Source organism: Gorilla gorilla, chromosome 7 (assembly GCF_029281585.2).
Source record: "Gorilla gorilla gorilla isolate KB3781 chromosome 7, NHGRI_mGorGor1-v2.1_pri, whole genome shotgun sequence".
NCBI classification, from domain to species: domain Eukaryota; kingdom Metazoa; phylum Chordata; class Mammalia; order Primates; family Hominidae; genus Gorilla; species Gorilla gorilla.
In genome coordinates, this window is record NC_073231.2 from 19,046,505 (window position 1) to 19,070,640 (window position 24,136).

At 36.1% G+C, this 24,136-nt stretch overlaps 1 protein-coding gene and 1 non-coding gene across 2 annotated transcripts in view; both read right to left on the reverse strand.

The window, feature by feature from the left end:
* SGCZ (sarcoglycan zeta) overlaps nucleotides 1–24,136 on the reverse strand; it is a 1,168,143-nt gene that overhangs the window by 781,083 nt on the left and 362,924 nt on the right. The window lies entirely within an intron of this gene.
* On the reverse strand, nucleotides 4,486–4,596 carry MIR383 (microRNA mir-383). The gene has a single exon (NR_106329.1). It is a non-coding gene; the product is annotated as a microRNA mir-383 (primary transcript).

Consider the following 24,136-nt stretch of genomic DNA (forward strand, 5'->3'; position numbering starts at 1 on the left):
CTACAAGCTATAAGGATGAAATCTGTGTAAAGGATTTCCATCAAAATATGTAAAGAACTGTCAAAACTCAATAATAAGAAAGCCAACAATTTAACTAAATATTTAGTAAAATATGTGAACAGATTGTTCACCAAATAAGGTATATGGATGGAAAATAAACATGAGGAAAGATGTGCAACATCATTATTTATTAAAACATGCAATTTAAAATCACAATTAGGTACAACTCACATACTAGAATATCTAAAATTAAAGAGACTGCTTGTGTCGACCAGTGTTAAATATGTAGTGGAACTGAACTTCTTATGCACTACTGGTGGAAATGTAAAACAAGAAATCTTTTTTAAAAACAATTTATGAAATTCTTTAAAAACTTAAAGACTGTATACAGCAACCATATGATCCAACCATTCCACTCCTAGATATCTCACCAAGAAAAAAATAATAAAATAATAAAAATACATTTCAATAAAAATGATTTCACACTAATTTTCACAGCAGATTTTTTTTGTAATAACCTAAAGCTGGAAACAACAGGTGAATAGATTCCATAGAATGGAATACTACTCATCAATAAACAGAATCAGAATAAACTATTGATACACACTACAACACGGTTTGATCTCAAAATAATTAGCCAGACATTCCAGAGTACATATTGTATGATTTCTATTATATAAAACTGAAGAAAATGCAAACTAATCTATCACAAAAGGAAGCACATCAGGGCTATTCTCAGCTATATGTGGGGTGAGGCCAGGCAGAGCGGTTCTGAGGAAGTATCAGGAGTCTTTGTTGGTAATTCATAAGTTCCGTATCTTACAGTGGTGGCTATTTAATGAATGTATACTTATGTCAAAACGTATCAATTAGTACATTTTAAACATGGAAAACTGTGCTTCAATAAAGTTGTTATAAGAAAAAAAATGAAATTCAAATTGGAAATTATAGCCCTCCAAGTACTAACTAGGATAGAAACTTTTTAAATTAAGCACTTTTTAAAAAGCAAAATGTCTCTTTTATTTCTTTATCTTCAAATCACCTTAATACAGAAAGTTAAAGATAAATTTTGGTTTCTTTTTATACAGGCATTGAGAACAGAACATTCTACTGAATAGCCCTATTATGGATTTTGCAAACTGTTATACCCATTGGCTCTCTTCTATATATAGGCTGAAATATATCTCTCTTTATGCCCAAAGAAAAAATTTATTTTCAATGCCTTCACACTATTACATTCATGATGTTTGCTTTACTTCAAAGTATCTCATATTATCTCAGTGTTAAATTTCATTACATAATACTAGTGTAAGTTTTTCATTCAAATGTTCATTCAATAACAATTTACTGAACAGTTAAAATATGCAGGCACTGTGCTGGGCCCTGAAGTTATCATCATGAGAATGGCATGGTCATGGTTGTCAAGGAGTCTCAGGACTTTAAAGGAGAGAAAGAGGTAAAGAAACATTAGCATACAGTATTGCATACACAATAATCAGTAACTAGAAAGACAGAACATGGAGAAAACAAAGGGTGGAGCACACAAGTGAGAAACATGTGAGAAGGCTTCATGGAATAAGAACCAAATATGCTGAGTTTTAAAGGATAAGCTTTGGGAGTTAAAGGTTATTATATACAAGACATGGAGCTACTTCATAGAATGGGAACTAAAATAACTAAGTAAAAAAGGAAAGAATTTGATGATCATGGCTAACATGTATGATACGGTTAGGCTTTGTGTCCCCACCCAAATCTCATCTTGAATTGTAATCCTCATAATCTCCATGTGTCAAGGGAGAGACCAGGTGGAGGTAATTGAATCATGGCGGCAGTTTCCCCAACGCTGTTCTCATGATAGTGAGTGAGTTCTCAGAACACCTGACAGTTTTAAAAGAGGATCTTCTGCTTCACTCAGTACTTCTCCTTCCTGCCACCTTCTGAAGAAGATGCCTTGCTTCCCCTTCACCTTCCACCAGGATTTTAAGTTTCCTGACACCTCTCCAGCCATACTGTGATTCAACTAAACCTCTTTGCTTTATAAATGACCAGTCTTGGGCAATTCTTCATAGCTGTATGAAAACAGACTAATACAGAGTAATATGCTATTGCTGTAGAGTATGACATTTACTCTGCAAGTGGAAGAAAGCTTTTAAAGAATGTATTCAAGGCTGGGTGCAGTGGTTCACACCTGTAATCCCAGCACTTTGGGAGGCCAAGGTGGGTGGATCACGAGGTCAGGAGATCGAGACCATCCTGGCTAACATGATGAAACCCTGTCTTTACTAAAAATACAAAAAATTAGCCAGGCATCGTGGCAGGCGCCTGCAGCCCCTGCTACTTGGGAGGCTGAGGTAGGAGAATGGCATGAACCTGGGAGGCAGAGCTTGCAGTAAGCCAAGATCATGCCACTGCACTCCAGCCTGGGCGACAGAGCGAGACTCCATCTCAAAAAAAAAAAAAAAAAAAAAAAGAGAAAAGAAAAAAGTATTCAAGGTAGTGATATGATCACATCTATCTGGAGAAGAAATTAATACACTGATATTTAACTTTGGCTTCCTGCAATACAACAGTACCGTTTCCAAAACACTATCAAAGATTTATTCAAGCCTTTGTAAGTAATGAGTTGTTGAAGATTTTGAAACCTAAATGGTTTTATCATGCTGTTTACTGTCCTGTCAAAACATTACCAATTAAATAGATGGGCATTGTATTTCACAAAGAAAATATATTTTAATACTTTTGTATCTTAGAGGTAATCCATTTATAGAACATGATTTTCCATTTATATCTATCTATCCTTTGTGTCATTATTATCATAGTCTAATGTTGGAGATGTTTGGACTTCAGAGCGAATACTTTCCAGGGAATCTAAGTTGGTGGGGAAAGGATATTGTGCCCATCTTCTCTCATTTCATGACTTTTCCTCCGAGAACAAAAGCAGTGTTATATGCAGGATAACCAGTTTTATTAAAGAAGAGTGATGATAGCTGAGATTCTTGATAACACACAGAAGAAGTGTATTTGACATAAGAAAGTTTATTAAATTCATCTTTGACCTTTTTTTTTTCTTTCTAGGAAACAAACTTTAGCAATCAACTTGTCCCCTCAGGTTAAAGATTCCATTGTTTTCATTTTTTAAGTTAGTACACTGTTGGTCCCTAAACTTCTTTGATCAAATTATTATTTTTTTAAAGAGGCAATGCTTTAAGACTTCTCCTGCCAAGTCAGCTCCAGAAATAAAATCACAAAATCTCAAGCGCAATATTTTTTCAGTGATACAAAATAATTTCTGTAAGTATTTGGAGCATGTACTGTATTGCCTTATGTTCAAGTCCAAGAACCATCTGAAAGGCAGAAATATTTCATCAAGGTAAAATGTATTCTACGTAGTCATAATACTTTGTAAATAATTTATAGGACATAAAATATTCAAAGATATCTCAGTTGACATATGGCTACAGAATATTCTTATGCTTCTAAATATTAAGGAAATAGTAAACTGTAACTCATGAAAGGAAGCTGTACTTATTATATGTGATTGAGTAAAAGTCTAATCAAAATCGAAAATTAATTCAACAAAAGTTGCCATCGAGTACACACCAGCCCAAAGTAACAAACACCCTACCAACAATTGCCTGAAAATATTCTAGAATTAATTTTCATCTCAATTGAACAATTTATTGACTTTTTTCCCTGCACGCCAGATGCCTATAGTCTCCCCTACAAACATCTTGTCTTTTCCATTTTTGTTCATATTTAGTTTTTGGCAACCACAGCTTGTATAATTACATTATGTTGGAGCAGGACCAAATTAAGGAAACATTGCAAAGTACAAAAATTTTTCTTTGGCTCACCTCCCATCTCTAGTGTTTCATGGAGTAATAGCCTTTCTCTGCATCAAAGTCTTTCCTGGATTCCTGTGGTATTGTTCCCAGAATCTCCTCGACTAAACTCTCCTGAAGCGTTAGCTCCTAAACACATATGTTACTATTTCTATGGGGCTTTTCCTTTACTAGGAATGGGAAACACTGTTGAGATGATCAGATATATACTGCTGACGAGGCAGCCACACTCACCAGCCAGAGGTCAGCTCTGCTTCCGAGGATACATAGAAAGTATATTCCAATAGCAGCCTTTCCATGTGTGCATTATAGCAGCATTCATATTTGAAGAAAGTCAAATTAAAGCATGCATATAAAACTTGTACTATTTGCAGTTTGAAAATTTTGCCCATGAATTTAAAATGTCTGCATGGAATCCCAAGTTATTTTCTCTTTATGGTATAAAAACGTTAAAGAGTGGGGAAGAGGAGGTAATGATCAAAATGCTCATGTGAGGAAACAACTAGGTATTTTATGAGAAAGACAAGCTTCCAAACACAGGTTAAACATGGCACTTTTCATCTCACCTGAAGCATGCTGGCCACTCCAGTCCACCAAATGCAGTTCCCTTGGGACCTATGCTGGATGGATACCCAAGGTCTCATGAGGTAAAAGGCTAGGACACTTGCTCTTTCTGACCAGGCAGTGCTGTGGCTGATTAATATCCACCCAAAGCCACAATCACCTTCTGATCTGAGGAGCAGGTGACGTGGAGATTCTGAAGTCTCTTGATAAATTATGCAAACATAATCAAACAATACACATTGCAGGTTAAAAAAAAATTCAGTCACTAAAGTGGTTTGCTTTGTCCTTTAAAGAACTGAATCTAAATAGATTGTCATCAATCATTGGCAGTTCCTAGAATGACAACGCTGAGAAATCAGTATTACATGGGTACCATAGAAGAGCTATTTTCTTTCCTAGTGAAACGCTTGGGAAAGGAGAGAGGAAGGGAGAAAAATAAACAAGGCTTTTCTAACTACTGTTGGAATTTTCCTTTCTCTGTTCTTTCTTCAGATGAACCAGAAGACCAATTTAGTCCCAATATCCAACGCTTTCACGTGACTACAGCTTATCCTAAGCCTTCCTTCCTCCTTGCCAATACAAAACACACACCTTTCAAGGATCTTTCAAGGCCTATATCAAAGGTTGAAATTTGCCTACTCCTAAGTCATTCATTTTGTAACCACATCAGTTTCTATGTGATTATATTATATATATATATATATCCTTTTGTATATATATTCTAATTTTATATACTCTGTCTAAAGCTACAATATCTCCTTGCATAGAGTCACAAAATGTAAATTGAAATACATTATTGTTATTAGTTTGATTTTTGTGTTACCTCATCTTCACTATTTAGTAATCATCTTAAATGCAGTAACTTTTGACTTGTAAATGTTGGGCTTTTGACACAGAGTTAGTGTTAACAACATTATATGCAAAATGACTCACTTTACTATTTCATTCGCAATTCACAAAACAAAAAGTTAATTTGTATTCATTGAATAAGATAATACATAGACATATCAAAAATATATAATTTATAGTTTATTTAGACTCCACATTGTTCCACAACATATCTAAAGCAGAAATAAAACATAAAAATGTACACATTTATTTTTACAAGAAATACTGTCAATAAGTTATCACGTAAATATTAAGGCACTTCTTAGATTAATAAAATTAATAAATTTCACATTGTGTAATATTGTTTTCATAATAGGAAGCCGGTGCTTTTCATTATTTTTCAATAGTCATCGTAGATATGATTATTGCAAATATAAGATATTTTGAATACATACAGTAATATATTTTGGTGTTAAACAGTAGAGAGAAGAAGGATTTACTGGTCCTTCTGATTTCTTTTTTCACTTTTGTTGGATTATTTCAGGAATACCAGCAGGAATTAGTTTGCTATTATCATTTTGTTTTCATAGAGAGGAAAGGAGAGAGTAGGTCAATTGGGATCAGTCTCCCAGGGCATATAAACCTTGCAGAGAGTGGCCCTCTTTAATCTCTGCTACCCTAGACATCAAAGGCTGCACTGCCACTATTCACAGAGATATGTCAGCATGTCCACAGGGGCCTGAACAATCATGCAGAGGTCCATGCTATGGCCTCTCTTGGGAAATCGCGCTCCCAACTTTATCTGGTATGCTCTCTCTCCTCCCTCAAGATCTAACTTTGATGCAACTTCCTAGGCATCTCCATTATTTTATTTATTTATTTATTTATTTATTTATTTATTTATTTATTTAGAGATGGAGTCTTGCTCTGTCACCCAACTGGAACACAGTGGCACAATCTTGGCTCACTGCAACCTCTGCCTCCTGGGCTCAAACGATTCTCATGCCTCAGTCTCCTGAGTAGCTGCGAATAAGGGATGCCAACATGTCCACCTAACTTTTGTATTTTTAGTTGAGACGGAATTTCACCATGTTGCCCAGGCTAGTTTTGAACTCCTGACCTCAAGTGATCCGCCTGCTTTGGCCTCACAAAGTGCTGTGATTTCAGGCGTGAGCCACTGTCCCCAGCCGGCATCTCCATTCTTGATCTGGGTATCAAGTCTCTGTACTTCGTGCTCACTATATACCTAGCCCATTCTGATTTATGCTTGCTATTCCCATGTCAAAACATTGCCCCATTTTACCCTCAACAGTGTCCCTACTTGCAGGATAGATTATAGTCATGGGGTTCACCTTAAAATCTGCCTTGACTAGAAGGTCAATTCTTGTTCTCTCGTCTCTAGGCATCCCTTCTAGCCACCAAGTAGATTTTGTTTTCAACACAGACTGAGGCCAACTCTAAAAAGTTATCAAAAATACTTAAAGAAAACATATGGTCAAATTGTGGTTGTATTATTGCAAATGCCAACAGAGGCATGAGTCTTAGGAATTTTTCCCAGAAATATTCTCCCTTCAGTTTTCATAAGCTCAAAGGCAGAACATGCCCGGTAACATAATAGTAATGTTAAATTCCAAAGGCAGCCTAGTGATGGTTTTTGCCAGCATATAACTCACTTGACAGAATTCTAAGGCTTTCACTTCTGATGACTCACAATGTTGGTGATTTGAGATAAGACCACAAAAGGAACAGACCCAACTTTTCATTAAAGGCCGCTCTGAATTTTGCAAGACATTTTCCAGTGATAACAAACAATGCTACAATATAGTTACCGACAATTCAATTCCTGTTCAAGCACATAATTTCTCCAAAACTTTTACTTGAAGTTTATAACCCAATGACTAGTACATTTTAAATTAATCAAAATAAAACATATAATATTTAGGTCAAGGATAGGATTAAGGATGGTGGCTAGGATCAAGATATAAATTCCATTTTAATACACTTTTTGTGGTGTTTAAGATTTAGCTAAGATTAGTTATTTAGCGAAGATAAGTTATGATTCAATGAAAATAAATAGAAGAATCTACATACTAGCACATCGATGATACAGACTGTAATGAATCCTATATTTGGCAGTGGCTTCAGGGGAGATTTGGGAAGGACAGGCCCTTGCTCTTTTTCATCAACCTCTAAAGGTTAGGGTTTGAGGCAAGAAGGCCATTCAAGGAAGAATAAATGTACTTAGATGATAAACACAAAAGTTCAGCACTAACACATATTCAAACTATTGCAAATTCATGCATGTGGCCAAATTTTTCCACACTCAGCTTGGCAAAGGTTTTTAAAACTTGGTATGAGTGACTGCTCCTGAGAAGCTGAGCTCTCTCATGTTCTCTAATGAGAATGCAAATCAATAGAGTATTCTAGAGAGCAATATTAAAGCCCTCCCCCAAATAAAGACTGTGAAACCCATTTATTCCAGTTTCTACTGATTGTTCCAATAGGAAATAATTCACAAATTAAATCAGACTTACCGGGCAGGGGGCTTAGGCAGCAGTATGTTTAAAACCTCCCTAGGTAATTCTGAAATAGCCAGGTTTTACAACCACAGGTTTACGCAGACAGTCAACAGCAGGGAAAGAGGTTAATTAAATATTGTTAAGTAATTAAAAGCAAACCATACCTCACTATTTCTGAACATTCAGAAAGGCACACCCATACACATATCTAAGACTGAGTCAACAGTCAGTGTCAATAACAGTTATTTCTAGGTCATATGGTTTGGATCCGTGTCTCTGCCCAAATCTGAAGTGGAATGGTAACCCCCAGCGTTGGAGGAGGGGCCTGGAGGAAGGTGATGGGATCAGGGCGCAGACTTCTCATGAATGGTTTAGCACCATCCCCTCTTAGTACTGTATAGTGAGTGAGTTCCCATAAGATCTGGTGTTTAAAAGTGTGTAGCGCCTCCCTCCTCTCTCTCTTGTTCATGATCCAGTCATGTAAGATGGGCCTGCTAACCCTTCACCTTCTGCCATGATTGTAAGTTTCCTGAGGCCTGCTCAGAAACCCAGCAGAAGCTGGCATCATGCTTCCTGCACAGCCTGCAGTACTGAACCTCACTTAAACCTCTTTTCTTTACCAATTGTCAGATATTTCTTTATAGCAGTGAAAAAAGAATACACTAGATAATGAGATTACAGATGAGAGATTTTGCACGTGATTTGTATTACGATTCTTTTAGTTAATTTGCATTTTCCCAATATTCTATAATGAGCTTACATTGCTTTCACACTGCTAAAATTATTTTTACAAGACTAGTATTAAAACTATTATTTCATAGTAATAGTTCACAGGACGTTAAGCTTTAAGAACCTCAAAATTACCTAAAATGTGTTTTAAAAAGGTGCAGATTTTAGCCAGGTGCAGTGGCTCATGCCTGTAATCCCAGCACTTTGCAAGGCTAAGGCAGGTGGATTATTTGAGGTCAGGAGTTTGAGACCAGCCTGGCCAACATAGTGAAACCTCTTCTCTACTAAAAATACAAAAAAATTAGCCCAGCGTGCTGGCAAGTGCCTGTAATCCTAGCTACTTGGGAGGCTCAGGCAGGACAATTGCTCGAACCCAGGAGGTGGAGGTTGCAGTGAGCTGAGACTACCCCAGTGCACTCCAGCCTGGGTGACAGAGCAAGACTCTGTCTCAAACAAAAGAAAAGAAAAGAAAAGAAAACAACTGCAGATTTTTTGGTTTCACCCCATACTAACACACCTGAATCTTTTGGAATGGGCAAGATTCAAAAATACTTATTTTGAGAAAAATCCTTATATGATTAAAGAGTAGAAGATAATTTGAGAACATTATGGTCTGTAATGTGAACTTCATATTTATTAGAGTCTCTGTTATAAAAGAAGCTAAACCTTATTAACTGATCTCCTTTATAATAAAATCCAGTGAGTCTCAAGTTTTTTGATCTTGACAACCCTTACGTTCTTAAAATTACTGAAGACCCTAGAGAGCTATTGTGTATATATGTATACACATATAAAATATATACATATTAATGAGAAATTAAGATAAATTATTTAAATATTAATTTGCTTCACAATAATGAACTCATTACATTAACAGAAGTAATATTTTATTAAAAAATTCTTAAAACAAAAAATTCCAATTAGTAAGAAGAGTAACATTCATTGTTTGACACTTTTTCAAATCTCTTTCAAATCAACCTTAACAGAAATCAATTGTAGTGTCACAATTATTTCTGATTTTATTTCCTTGCAGTGTGTTGTTTTAGATGAAACATGAGAAAAATCTGGACTCACACAGATACAAGTTGGATATAGTTGGCAAAGGAAAGGCTATTTTAGCCTTTTTAGCTAATTTTGAATATTCTTCTTTGATATTACAACAAAAGCCAGCACAATTTTTTAAGATTAGTTGTAATGTGTAATCTGAAACCTATAAACGAATCTTTCCTATGTGGTTGCATTAAAACCACTGGTTTGTCTATTTAGTGGAATTTTTACCCAAGCCTGATTTTGTAACATAATACATTGGTCATCTGGAAAATACTGGTTCACTGAATTATACCAATTTTCTAAGTAGTGGCATATTTCATTATGTAATATCAAAATGTCCGCTTTGTTAAATGCCCAACCGGTTTAACAAAAAACGAGTTTTATATCAAGTATTTGTTGATCTAACAGTGGTAGGTGCAAATTTACCAAAATTCTAATTTTTACATGAAAGCTCAATGTTTTTCTTTGGCAACAAATAATGTCAGTTTTCTTTTGATTATATATTTACTTTGTTAATTTGTGAAAAAAGACCTAATATTCATGTCTGAATAACTTTTCTGTCAGTTATTATTTTAGGTCAAAATGGTATTTCATGAAAAGAAAATAGCAACTTCAGTCAACATCCCAAACAATGCCAGACGTCTTTCCCTGAAGACAGCCATTGTGCTTTGGTATGCTGCAGAAGTATTTTATGCATACTCTCTATTTTGTGACACAGATTATTAAGAGAAACTTACTTGAGGGTCAAGATTCAATAAAAGTAATCTTTATCACTGCTTTGTCAAGGATATTCTTAAGCTCTTAAGAGTGTATAGCAGTAAAGACTATAGTGACCACTAGCACATTTTGGGACCATTCATTTGATTCACATTAAGGTGCTAGCAATTTAATCTACCATTACTTTTATACTGTCATTGAAGTGTCATAATGATAAAAAGATGTAAACAATATGTTATTACTATTATAAAAACTAGTTTAACCCTAAACTCCCTGGAAAGAGTCTCAGGGACACGTTGGACTCTTCTTTGGAAGACTGCACTTCTCAAATCCCAGCCCTGATCCATTCAGTAAGATTCATAGACAAAGGGTTTCCTTCCTTCTATTATAATAATGCCAATTGCCCCGATATAATGAACACTTATCGCTAATATGCTCCAAACCTTTGGCTCCCAACAGTTCAGTTCTGTGTTTACCCAGTGTCCTCTAAAGAAATTCCCAAAATTACATCTGCATATATATGTATTGCAATGATTTTATAAATTCATGAAATAATATATAAGCCAGTGAAATATGAATGCAAAATAATCGAAAAAGGAAATGATACTGGAATCGAAGCTCCACAAAAAGAGATAGTTTTACTTTTTAATTTACTATTGTACCCGCATATCTAGAATACTGCCTGGCATATAGTAGACACTTAGTAAATGTGCACTGATTAATTGATTTTGTTGTTTCTATGAAAATTGACTCAGATGTCTTGAATGACTGTATAATTTTTAAAAGTCAAATTATGTGCTAGAAAAGCAAAAGTAAAAGATAAGGAAAGAATTGATAAGAATCAAGGAATCTGCGTTCCCAATCCTTTAGGTTCCCTCTCCACTTTAAAGAAACAGAAACTAGAAACCATAAAGATGCTCTGTGGCTGTGGTATACATACAGAAATTAAAAACTTACTCTAATTGACTAAAAACTCGAAGAAAATGCTACACAAAGTCTGTTTTTTTGTCTTTTTTTTTCTTCTTATTGGCATTTTATGACCTTCATTCGAAAATGCTTACCAGATACTGCCTGGATTTCTACAACCCTTTAAATTCACACCCAAGAGCAAATTGATGCTAACTACATTTTACCTTTCTGATGCATCACCACCATCTAGTGTCTGGAGGTGGTAACTGCAGACTTTAATTGACAAACTGGGTTTTAACTTCAGAAGACAAAAAGTGAGAAAGAAATGGAAGGAGGGAGAGGGAAAGAGAAGGGAGAAGGAAAGAGAAGAGGAAGAGAGAGAAGGAAGAGGAGAAAGAGGAAAAGAGACATAATGAAAAGAGAAAGAAGGAAAGAAAGAAAGAGAAAGGAAAGGAAAGAAAGAAAAGAAAAAGAAAGAAAGAAGAAAAGGAAAATGAAAAAGACAAGAGAGAAAAAGACAGAGAGAAAGAAAAGACAGAAAAAGAAAGAAAGAGGGAAAGAGAGAAAGAAAGAAAGAAGGAAAGAAAGAAAGAGAAAGAAAGAAGGAAAGAAAGAGAAAGAAAGACAGAAAGAAAGAGAAAGAAAGAAAGAGAAAAGAAAGAAAGAAAGAAAGAAAGAAAGAAAGAAAGAAAGAAAGAAAGAAAGAAAGAAAGAAAGAAGTAAGTGAGGGAGGGAGGGAGGGAAGAAACTCTCTCTACCAAGAATAGCTTCATGGGCTGTGACCAATGTAGTTGCAGAAGACCCCACGCTCAGAAGGGCCTTGAACTTGGTTTAACACTCCAATGTTTCCATTTTAAAATTCTTAATCATTTTGTCTTTGAACTTTTGTTTCCAAGGTAAAGTCTGATGGGACAATGGACATTTACATGAGCAGATGAGCTTCATACAGTAGGCATGACTGCTGTTTCTTGCCTTCGCGTTTAAGTTTAGTGTTTGCAGTGTCCCTGGAGCACAGAATTGCAGTGAGCTCACGATGATTGGGAGTTGAGAAACACTTGATGTAGATGCCTACGAGGTGAATGTGTTACGTCTGTGACTAAGACACTACACTTTGTGTTGGAACTTACCCCAAATGGAGAAAACTTGCTTCTAAGAAACATGAATGACCAAGAAACACTGTCACATCCATTCTTACACATGTTTTCTTGTGTTAACCAATCACATGTGTTCAAAATAGTGACAAAGAAGAACATGGAAAGAGTCCCTTCTTATTTAGGTCCTTCCTGAAACTGAAGGTAGCAGAGAGAATTGGTGGAATGCACATGTGTTAACAAGTGAAATAAAGAATAGAGATAACTTTGCACAGCAGTAAGAATGCTCTCGTAAGAATGAAAGGCATATATATGTATGAGCTACAAAATATACATTGTATATTTCAATGATCTTGCATATTAATACATGATCTTATTATGCATCTAAAACTGGCATTGCACGACATAAAGATGAACAGTAAAATTCATGTGAATAATTAAAATACTAATTTTTCTTTACATGGAGTGATATTAAATAGCAAATATCATGTTGACTACCTGAGAGAGATTCCGTAAAAGATAGAAACATGATTTCCATTTTAGAAACTTTAATAGCAATTTTTTCCTGCTTGAACAAGTGGCCTTGCATTTTCGTTTTGCACTGGGGCCCACAAATTATGTTCTTTAGACTTGCACGTGGTGTTGCTAAGCTTCCCACCATCGAGATATTCCTTAGGGGGTGTCAGGCTATCAAACTGGCAGTTCTTCTTTGGTGAAAGCTGTAATAATCTGTTCCCTTAATTAAAGAGTTCCTTTCTTCTCCAAATAGGATGGAAAATACATGTAATAGTAACTGAAATGGATATTTTTGTTAATTTATACCAGTGAATCTTTGCTTCCACTATAAAGGCACATTAAGAAGAAAACAGAGCCAACTCCTGAATTCCACCATTGGAAAAAAAAATAGTCTGTAGTAACACTTAAAAAATGATGAAGACAAAATTTTCCTTTAGCAAAATAGTATTTCCTATCACTAGTGACGACATTAAGTCATTCCCAGTGCCTGAGCTACCATTTGGTAAAATTAGTAAAGTTTTAAAGAGGTGTTGATATAGGCCACCAGAAGACCATATTGGAAACCAAGGCTCTGAGAATCTGAGGGTCATTTAGTGATTACCTATCTCTGAGCACACTGCACCACTTCCTCCATTTGAGGGACCTGTACTTTGACCAGGAGTACAACACAGACACCTTCCCAGTGGCACAACAGATCTCTAAGTGTGGCTGTTGTGCAAATGAGAAAAATGGAGAACATCGTCTATGGGTTTAGTCACCATATGCACGGTATAATGCACAAATTATTTGACAAAATAGAATAAATTTAAGTATAACAAGAAATGAGACCAAATTTCCAAGTCGCCTTTTATGAAACAAAAATTGCATCTTTAAGATATATATATATACAATTGCAAAACATACATTATATATATATATATATATATATATATATATATATATGTATTGCAAAAAAATTTTCTCAAACCCACTTTTGTGTTTGGACTCAATATAAAATGACTGCTGCAGAAATGATTACAATTAGAAGAAATAATGTAGTGATTATAATAAGGTTCAAAGAGGCCTTTCTCACATCTTTGTGTGCTGACGAGAGCAGGAAGTGTATGAACAGAGAGAAACCTGCTTTCCCCCCTAGACACAGTCACTAGTCACTATAGCTGGGGACAGCAACAGCTCATCTTACAGAGAAGCCACTAGAGGAAATTCAAAATGAATACATGTTCTGCTTTTGAGAAGCAGCTCGTTCAGCTGCTTACAGAGAAGATATGCTTCAGAGTTGACTTATAACTTGTGTCATTCCAAGTTGAAGGGAAATAGAAAGGAAATCAATCAATTTTTGAAATCATATTGATTACTGGGATGATAGAGAAGCTGCAAGGTGAGTTCATCGCTCGGTTATTTATCTCACATATTTAAAACATCAGAAACACTGACTTGCCTTAGGTCACACAGCCAGGAATGGGGAGTGCAGGGCTTCCAGCCTGGCCTTACACCAAAGTCTTAATCCTTTCACTGCTACATGCAGCTGTCTGTACTGATAGCCTTGCAGCTGTGCCCTGAGGATATGAGCCTCATCTGCAAGCATTTACCTAAGTAGCTAAGAAATACAGAGCTTTCTTTTTATTAAGATGATTTTTAATTACTATTATTATTATTATTATTTTTCGAGAAAGGATTTGTCTCTGTCACCCAGGTTGGAGTGTAGTGACACTATCATAGCTCACTACAGCCTCGAACACCCAGGCTCAAGCAATCCTCCCACCTCAGCCTCCCAAGCAGCTGGGACTACAGGTACTCACCACTATGATCAGCCATAAATAGTGAGGTTTCTAGTGCTTTAATTTCAAATAACTACCTGAGTCACCTAGAAAGAAGATAAAATGAACACTGACAGTCCTATCAGGCTCTAACACTTTCAATGCTTTACCGATCGAGGTCAGGGAAATCAACTGTTTTTAAAAAATATTTTGTTCTGTTTTCTGTTGAGTAAATTCTAAGAACAGATATTATTATTTTCTTGGACTTTAAACTGCTGCTGCTGATAAAAGCAGAGGGAGCTGCTTCAGAATGGAGTTACTGCCTATCTCACTGACATGGCTAAATAGATGAAATTATCCACATGATGTGAAGACTGGGTTGTAAATGCTGGAAATACACTAATATACTCAGGGGGGCAATTAGTACCTTTCATGGGGAGGGCTGTGATCTCTCTTTAGATGAAAATTTAATGTGTCTTGCATGGAAGAAATGACCAGAACTTTGTTCGGTACAAAATAATTCCAAAGACATTCAAGAAATTACTAACTATTCATAGAGAGCCTCTGACAAGTTTAAAACAGAACGCGACCTTCTCTTTGACCTCACCAATTCCCACATCAATATATTTCCTGGTAGCGTAAAGTTACTAAATTCCTATTTCAACATATTCTTGAACTAGATGCTCATTTAGAAGGGTAAGAACAAAACATCATTGGATTTTTCAGCAATACTCACCATGTATTCCACGTATTCTACTGTGCTCAAAAACATCCTCCACTTTCATGACACTTCCCACCACTTACATGTTTCCTATTTTTTTCTATTTCATCCTGTGTTCATTTGTATAAACAAATCTGTGTCAACCAGTCTTACACTTTGTAACTTACTCAAAAACTTGCAACTAGAAGGTAAAATTACTAAATAGACATATTAATTTTCTTTTCCATAACCTAGACTTTTATGTCCTTGAAAATCTGTCAGTAATTTAGTCAACTACGATGAAAGGCTTACTCAAATATCTATTAGCATATAACATACAATCTTCCATCTTGAGATAACTTCTTTGGAATAAATTAATGTTCCTGTCCCACTAGAATCTTGTGTCCCGGTGACTTGTATTCACAAACAAACCAATTAATAATAAGATTTAGATTGTTCGTTTGTAGGGTTTTTAAATTAAAGTCAGAGAAATAATAACAGGTAACACGTACAAAAAGAGAAATTCTAACCTAATTAAGATGAAGACTTCTTAAACTCTAGAATCTAATTAAATTAAAAGACCATTCTATTTTTAGTTTTTTGAGGATCTCCATACACATTTTTCATAACCGGTAACTAATTTGTATTCCCACCAACAGTGTATAAGAGCTCCGGTTCCTCCTTATCCTCATCAGTATTTGTTATTTTTTGTCTTTTTGATATAGCTATTCTAACTTGGTTGAGATAGTATCCTATATTGGTTTTGATTTTCATTTCCTCGATGGTTGGTGATGTTGAGCAGTTTTTCTATGTCTTCTTTTGAGAAAGGTCTATTCAGATCATTTGCTCAATTTTTAGCCCCATTATTATTATTTTGCTGTTGATTTGAGTTCCCTGCATATTCTGGATTAATCCTTGTCAGATTTGTGTGTATACACATATATATATTCATAATATATAATTATAAAAAATGTGCAATAGTTCCTGCTACCTATAAGATAAAACTCAGTGTCGTTAGCATCACATTCAAGGTCCACCGTCATGTGACTCCCAGCTACACCTCCACCACTTTACCTCCTGCATCTCCTCTCAACGTCCTGCATCCAGGTCTCTTCTGCCCCTTACTCTCATATTCCAGTTAACTCTGCTGGAACTCTCAGACCATATCCCTTACTTCATAATTGTCCTGGGTTCTTTTTTCCACTGCATTTCTTCTTCCTAAAAAGCTCCCTACCTCACCTTTTTATGATGTCTACCATAGAAAGCCAAAGATTTCTCCTCTTTAAATTACTTCTTGCTCTGCCCTCAGGAAAAGGAACACAATCAACCCCTGTGAATGAATCAATCTCTGCATTATTCTGGTGAAAAAGAAAGTTGGGTGAGGTCACCTGAAGGAAGGGTGGGGTATCTGTTTGTTCTTGGAATGCAGGTACCAGCATGACACGTTCTGCATCCTCCACGAATTAACCCATGAACCCAGCAAGCAATGATGTTCATGGGATGTGCGCTCACTTCAATTACATAAGGGGCCAGGCCAACACATCTGCATAAAGACAATACTTAATGTAAGAAGTTAAAAACGGAAACAGGATAAACTTCTAAAAGGAGTTGGGAGGCTTAGAACCTTAGCCTCTTTCTTTTTTACAAGCACCTAGGGAACTAGCTAATTAAAGGAATTCTCCGGTGAATCTCTTATAAAGGAAAGAATTCTCTGGCAAAGCAAATAATCAACCCTTAATTTACAAAGTACTTATGGAGTTAGGTGCTTAAAGTATCACCAAATGACACCTTGGGGACCCCTTGTCATTAATTTGCCTCTATAAGGACTTAACTCTTAAGGAATTGCTAAGTTTCTGGAGAAAATTGGGTTGTGAATGATTTAAGGTGTTAGTTTTGATTTTTTTATAGAAGAATGTTAATAAGGAGGTATTTGTTCTCCTATTTAGGCCTTACAATGTAAAGCAGAAAAAGAATCTTCACAGGTAACATATTAATATAAAATTTCCTCTGTTTTAGGCAAGAAGCAATAACAAGTTTCATATGATTAAAAGAAAGGATCTATTTATGTATCTCTGATTTTGGAGCAAAATTTTCAAACTTGTTCTTCCGTCTAAGTAATAATTTTTTAAAAGTTTATTGTAAAGTTTGCTGTATTTAAAATAAACCTTCTCTCAGGGGCCAATCAATGGAATTGCTACTACAGATTAAAAGTTAAAACACTGGTTTTATTTTGAGTATTTCATTATCAACATTCAACATCTTTTGAGATTCTGACAACAAGCACAGTCGTTATTCTGGTACTATGACTATAAGAAAGAAAAAAACACACATCTAAGTTTGTTTATATGGTGCTCTTCTTTACAAAATATCAACTCCAGAATGTGCATATATATGAGACTTGGGCTGGGCACGGTGACTCACATCTGTAATGCCAGCACTTTCGGAGGCCAAGATGGGTAGATAGCTTGAGTCCAGGAGTTTGAGACCACCCTGGGCAACACAGCAAAACACTGCCTCTACAAAAATACAAAGAATGAGCTGGGCATGATGGTGCATGCTTCTAGTCTCAGCAACTCTAGAGGTTGAGGTGGGAGGATAGCCTGAGCCCCAGAAGCCTTGATCTCACCATTTTACACCAGCCGGGAAAACACACTGAGACCCTGTCTCAAAAAGAAACTAAAAGAAAAAAAAGGTTTGGGAGGTTAATCTGCTTGGAGTGGGATAAAGCAGGAAAGCCTCAGAATGTTGCCTTAAAGTTGGAGTTTCTGAGAGAGCACACTGTTTTATGTGTTTGTTTTGTTTTACCTAGGATACGTGTGTATGTAGAGTGGTCTGATGGAAGTAATTGAAATTCTGTAGAAGCTAAAATTTCACCAAGCTGTTTTTTGTTCTCAATCCTGTTTCCCAATGTCTAGGTCATTCACTACCCTAGGCAAATGCAATTTGTTTTTCTGTCTCCACTTTCTCCTTCCCTCATTCTTTTCTTTCTTTCTTTCTTGGAAAAACAAGAAATATGTTTCTAAAGCTTCTTTATGAATTATGAGTTTAAAAATAATGTTGAAATGCCTGAAGTAGGATAATGGTCTCGATCTCCATCCATATCCCTGCAAAGACATGATCATGTCCTTTTTAAGAGCTGCATAGTATTCCGTGGTGTATATGTACTATATTTTCTTTATCCAGTCTATCACTGTTGGGCATTTAGGTTGATTTCATGTATTTGCTATAGGGAATAGTACTGCAATAAAGATACACATGCATGTATCTTTATAATAGAATGATTTATATTCCTTTGGGCATACGTCCATTAGCGGGATTGCTGGGTAGAATAGTATTTCTGTCTTTAGGTCTTTAAGGAATTGCCACACTTTCCTCCACAATGGTTAAACCATTTTACACTCCCACCAAGTGCATATAAGCACTCTTTTTCTCCGCAACCTCGCCAGCATCTGTTATTTTTTGACTGTTTAATATGAGCCATTATCCTTAGCAAACTAACACAGGAACAGAAAACCAAATACCACATGTTCTCACTTATAAGTGGGAGCTAAGTGATGTGAACACATGGACCGAGGGGAACAACACACACTGGGGCCTTTTGGAGGGTGGAGAGTGGGAGAAGGGAGAGGATCAGGAAAAATAACTAATGGATACCAGGCTTAATACCTGGGTGATGAAATAATCTGTACAACAAACCCCCATGACACAAGTTTACCTAAGTAACAAACTGTACTTGTGCCCCTGAACTTAAAAGTTAAAAAAAAAAAAAAGCCTGAAGAAGGCATACTGTGAAAAATTTTGTGGGAAAAACATTCTATATAACATGCAAAATTCCACATGATTGAGTCCCTGCCTACCTCCTTAGAATTAGCTCTATGTTTCAGACATACTTAGCTAATTTGAGCTTCAAGACTGTGTCACACTCTTTCACACTTGTAAACCTCTGCGTTCGCTGTTCTCATGACCTGGAAATCAGACATTCATTGAATATTTTTACTGAAATCAACTCTGTGTGAAGATGCTGACAGGTCAGTCACGAGGATACAGTGGTAAAAAACACAGCCACAGATGTTGCCCTCATGCAACTCGGTGACCTCCCTCCTTGGTAAGCTCTGCTCAAATCTTGCATCTTCTGTGTTCCTTTCACTGTGGCATGTAGCCCAACCATTCTAAGCAACACTTTGCAAATCTTTCTTTAAGCCACCAGTACAGCCACCATCTATTTCTGCTACGTTGCTGACCAAAATTCTGTTAATATAATTATATACCTACCCAATTCCATTATGAAACCATGAACTTCTGTATCTGTTTCATTTTTGTATTATTAATAGAGAGCTTAGCACTGAATGAGTGGATAGATGAAACAATGAAAAGAATGACTGAATCGAGTAACTGATTTTCTGGAGAGAGTAATTGAATTTCAATCTGAAATTTGTTTTACATGTACCAGTTTAAGCCATTACAAAGCACATATTGATGGGAAAGAGACAATTAGAACAGAATTTTAAAATGTGAAGTTACAGAACTATAATAAATGTAATCTGCTATATGAACATACCTTCTTATAATAAACCTCAAAATTCTTCCATGTTTCTACTTGAAATATAAGGACAGAAATACAAACTACCATCAGAGAATACTACGAACACCTCTACGCAAATAAATTAGAAAATCTAGAAGAAATGGATAAATTCCTGGACACATACACCCTCCCAAGGCTAAACCAGGAAGAAGCTGGATCCCAGAATAGACCAATAACAGGTTCTGGAATTGAGGCAGTAATTAATAACTTACCAACCAAAAAAAGCCCAGGACCAGACAGATTCACAGCCGAACTCTACCAGAGGTACAAAGAGGAGCTGGTACCATTCCTTCTGAAACTATTCCAAACAACAGAAAAAAGGAACTCCTCCCTAACTCAGTTTGTGAGGCCAGCATCATTCTGATACCCAAACCTGGCAGAGACACAAGAAAAAAAGAAAATTTCAGGCCAATATCCCTGATGAACATCGATGTGAAAATCATCAATAAAATACTGGCAAACCAAATCCAGTGGCACATCAAATAGCGTATCCACCACGATTAAGTTGACGTCATCTCTGGGATGCAAGCCTGGTTTTACATATGCAAATCAATAAACGTAATCCATCACATATACAGAATCAATCACAAAAACCACATGATTATCTCAATAGATGCAGAAAAATCCTTCGATGAAATTCAACACCCCTTCATGCTAAAAACTCACAATAAACTAGGCATTGATTGAACATATCTCAAAATAATAAGAGCTATTTATGACAAACCCACAGCCAATATCATACTGAATGGGCAAAAGCTGGAAGCAATCCGTTTGAAAACTGACACAAGACAAGGACACCCTCTCTCACCACTCCTATTCAACATAGTGTTGGAAATTCTGTCCAGGGCAATCAGGCAAGAGAAAGAAATGAAGTGTATTCAAATAGGAAGAGAGGAAGTCAAATTGTCTCTGTTTGCAGATGACATAAATGTATATTTAGAAAACCCCACTGTCTCAGCCCAAAATCACTTTAAGGTGATAAGCAACTTCAGCAAAGTCTCAAGATACAAAATCAATGTGAAAAATCACAAGCATTCCTATATACCAACAATAGACAAACAGAGAGCTAAATCATGAGTGAACTCCCATTCACACTTGCTACAAAGGAAATAGGAATCCATCTTACAAGGAATATGAAGGACCTCTTCAAGGAGAACTACAAAACACTGCTCAAGTAACTAAGAGAGGACACAAACAAATGGAAAAATATTTCATGCTCATGGATAGGAAGAATCAATATTGTGAAAATGGCCATACTGCCAAAGTAATTTATAGATTCAGTGCTATACCCATCAAGCTATCATTGACCTTCTTCACAGAACTAGAAAAAAATGCTTTAAATTTCATATGGAACCAAAAAAGAGCCAGTATAGCCAAAACAATCCTAAGCAAAAAAGCTGGAGGCATCACACTACCTGACTTCAAACTATGCTACAAGGCTATGGTAACCAAAACAGTATGGTACTAGTACCAGAACAGATAGATAGACCAATGGAACAGAAAAGAGGCCTCAGAAATACCACACATCTACAACCATTTGAGATGGAGACCATCCTGGCCAACGCAGTGAAACCCCATCTCTACTACAACCATCTGGATTCCCAGTTTAATAAATGTTGTTGGGAAAACTGGCTAGCCATATGCAGAAAACTAAAACTGGACCCTTTCTTACAACTTATACAAAAATTAACTCAAGTTAGATTAAAGACTTAATCATAAGACTTAAAACCATAAAAACCCTAGAAGAAAACCAAGGCAATACCATTCAGGACATAGGCATGAGCAAAGACTTCATGACTAAAACACCAAAAGCAATGGCAAGAAAAGCCAAAATTGACAAATAGGATCTAATTAAACTAAAGAGCTTCTGCACAGCAAAACAAACTATCATCAGGGTGAACAGGCAACCTACAGAATGGGAGAAAATTTTTGCAATCTATCCATCTGACAAAGGGCTAATATACATAATCTTAAACAAGTTTACAAGAAAAAAAGACAACCCCGTCAAAAAGCGGGTGAAGAATATGAACAGACACTTCGCAAAAGAAGACATTTATGCAGCAAACAAACATACGAAACAAGGCTCATCATCACTGGTCGTTAGAGAAATTCAAATCAAAACCACAAAGAGATACCATCTCACGCTAGTCAGAATGGCGATCATTAAAAAGTCAGGAAACAGGCCGGGTGCAGTGGCTCATGCCTGTAATATCACCACTTTGGGAGGCCGAGGCAGGAGGATCACCTGAGGTCAGGAATTTGAGACCAGCCTGACCAACATAGAGAAACCTCATGTCTACTAAAAATACAAAATCAGGTGGGCGTGGTGGCGCATGCCTGTAATCCCAGCAACTTGGGAGGCTGAGGCAGAAGAATCATTTGAACCCGGGAGGCAGAGGTTAAGGTGAGCCAAGATCACATCACTGCACTCCAGCCTGGGCAACAAGACTGAATCAGTGTCTCAAAAAAAAAAAAAAAAGTCAGGAAACAACAGATGCTGGAGAGGATGTGGAGAAACAGGAAGCCTTTTACACTGTTGGTGGGAGTGTAAATTATTTCAACCACTGTGAAAGACAGTTTGGTGACTCCTCAATGATCTAGAACTAGAAATACCATTTGACCCAGTAATCCCATTACTGCGTATATACCCAAAGGATCATAAATCATTCTACTATAAAGATACATGGACACATATGTTTACTGCAGCACTATTCACAATACCAAAGACTTGGAACTAACCCAAATGCCCATCAATGATAGACTGAATAAAGAAAATGTGGGCTGGGTGCAGTGGCTCACACCTGTAATCCCAGCATTTTGGGAGGCTAAGGTGGGAGGTTCATGATGTCAAGAAATCGAGACCATCCTGGCCAACACAGTGAAACCCCATCTCTACTAAAAACACAAAAATTAGCTGGGCATGGTGGCATGCACCTGTAGTCCCAGCTACTTGGGAGGCTGAGGCAGGAGAATTACTGGAACTCAGGAGGCAGTGGTTGCAGTGAGCTGACTTTGCACCACTGCACACCAGCCTGGCAAGAGAGTGAGACTCTGTCTCAAAAATATATATATATATTTGTATATATATACATACACATATATGTGTATGTATATATATTTGTATATATATATGTATTTGTATATATTTGTATATATATTTGTATATGTGTATGTATATATATACATACACATACACATATTTGTATATATATACATACACATATGTGTATGTATATATATTTGTATATATATTTGTATGTATATATGTATGTATGTGTATATATATATGTGTATATATGTATGTATGTATATATATGTATGTATATATATGTATATGTGTATATATATATGGGACATATATACCATGGAACACTATGCAGCCATAAAAAAGGATGAGTTCATGTCTTTTGCAGGAACATGGAAGAAGCTGGAAACCATCATTCTCAGCAAACTAACACAGGAACAGAAAACCAAACACTGCATGTTCTCACTAATAAGTGGGAGTTGAACAATGAGAACATATGGAAACAGGGAGGGGAACATCACACACCAGGGCCTGACAGGGCATGAGGGGCTAGGGGAGGGATAGCATTAGGAGAAATACCTAATGTAGATGACAGGTTGATGGGTTCAGCAAACCACCATGGCACATGTATACCTATGTAACAAACCTGCACATTCTGCACATATATCCCAGAACTTAAACTATAACTTTTTAAAAAAACATAGAAATATAAGCTATCTGTTACTTTTCTATTGTTCTCACAAATAATCAAAATTATTAGTGTTTTTGCTGTATATTAGAGTATTGTTATTATAAAGGTGGTTACTATTAATATCTAAAGTGTTTAGACTCTTCTGAGAAAATATGCTATTTAATTAGAAATACACAATGGTAATAGAATCAGCATCTTTTATGAAAGCTGAAAAGTTGGCCTTGGGGGAATTAGAAGTCTTCTAATTCTTTATGAACAGAATGCAATTTAAAAATTTATAGGAAGTTCTTTAACCCACACAGTATGTGTTTAAATATATTAGATTTCAACATAACCTAAAGGCACCATAGATCCTGCTGGGTTTGTATCATCAACTAAACTAACTTGTCTTTCTTGGAATACTATTTTAAATGACAAAATAGTGATAACTATGAGATACTCTGTTGAGTTAATTGTAAGCTCCTTGAATATGGCTATACTATTTTATTCATCTTTTTATCTACCCCACTTCCCAGCACACTGACTTAACCATAGTAGATTCTCAAAAAATATGATGCAATTTGATTTGCATTTTCTCCTGCTTCCAAAGTAATCTGGACAAGTTTCACCGACTTGA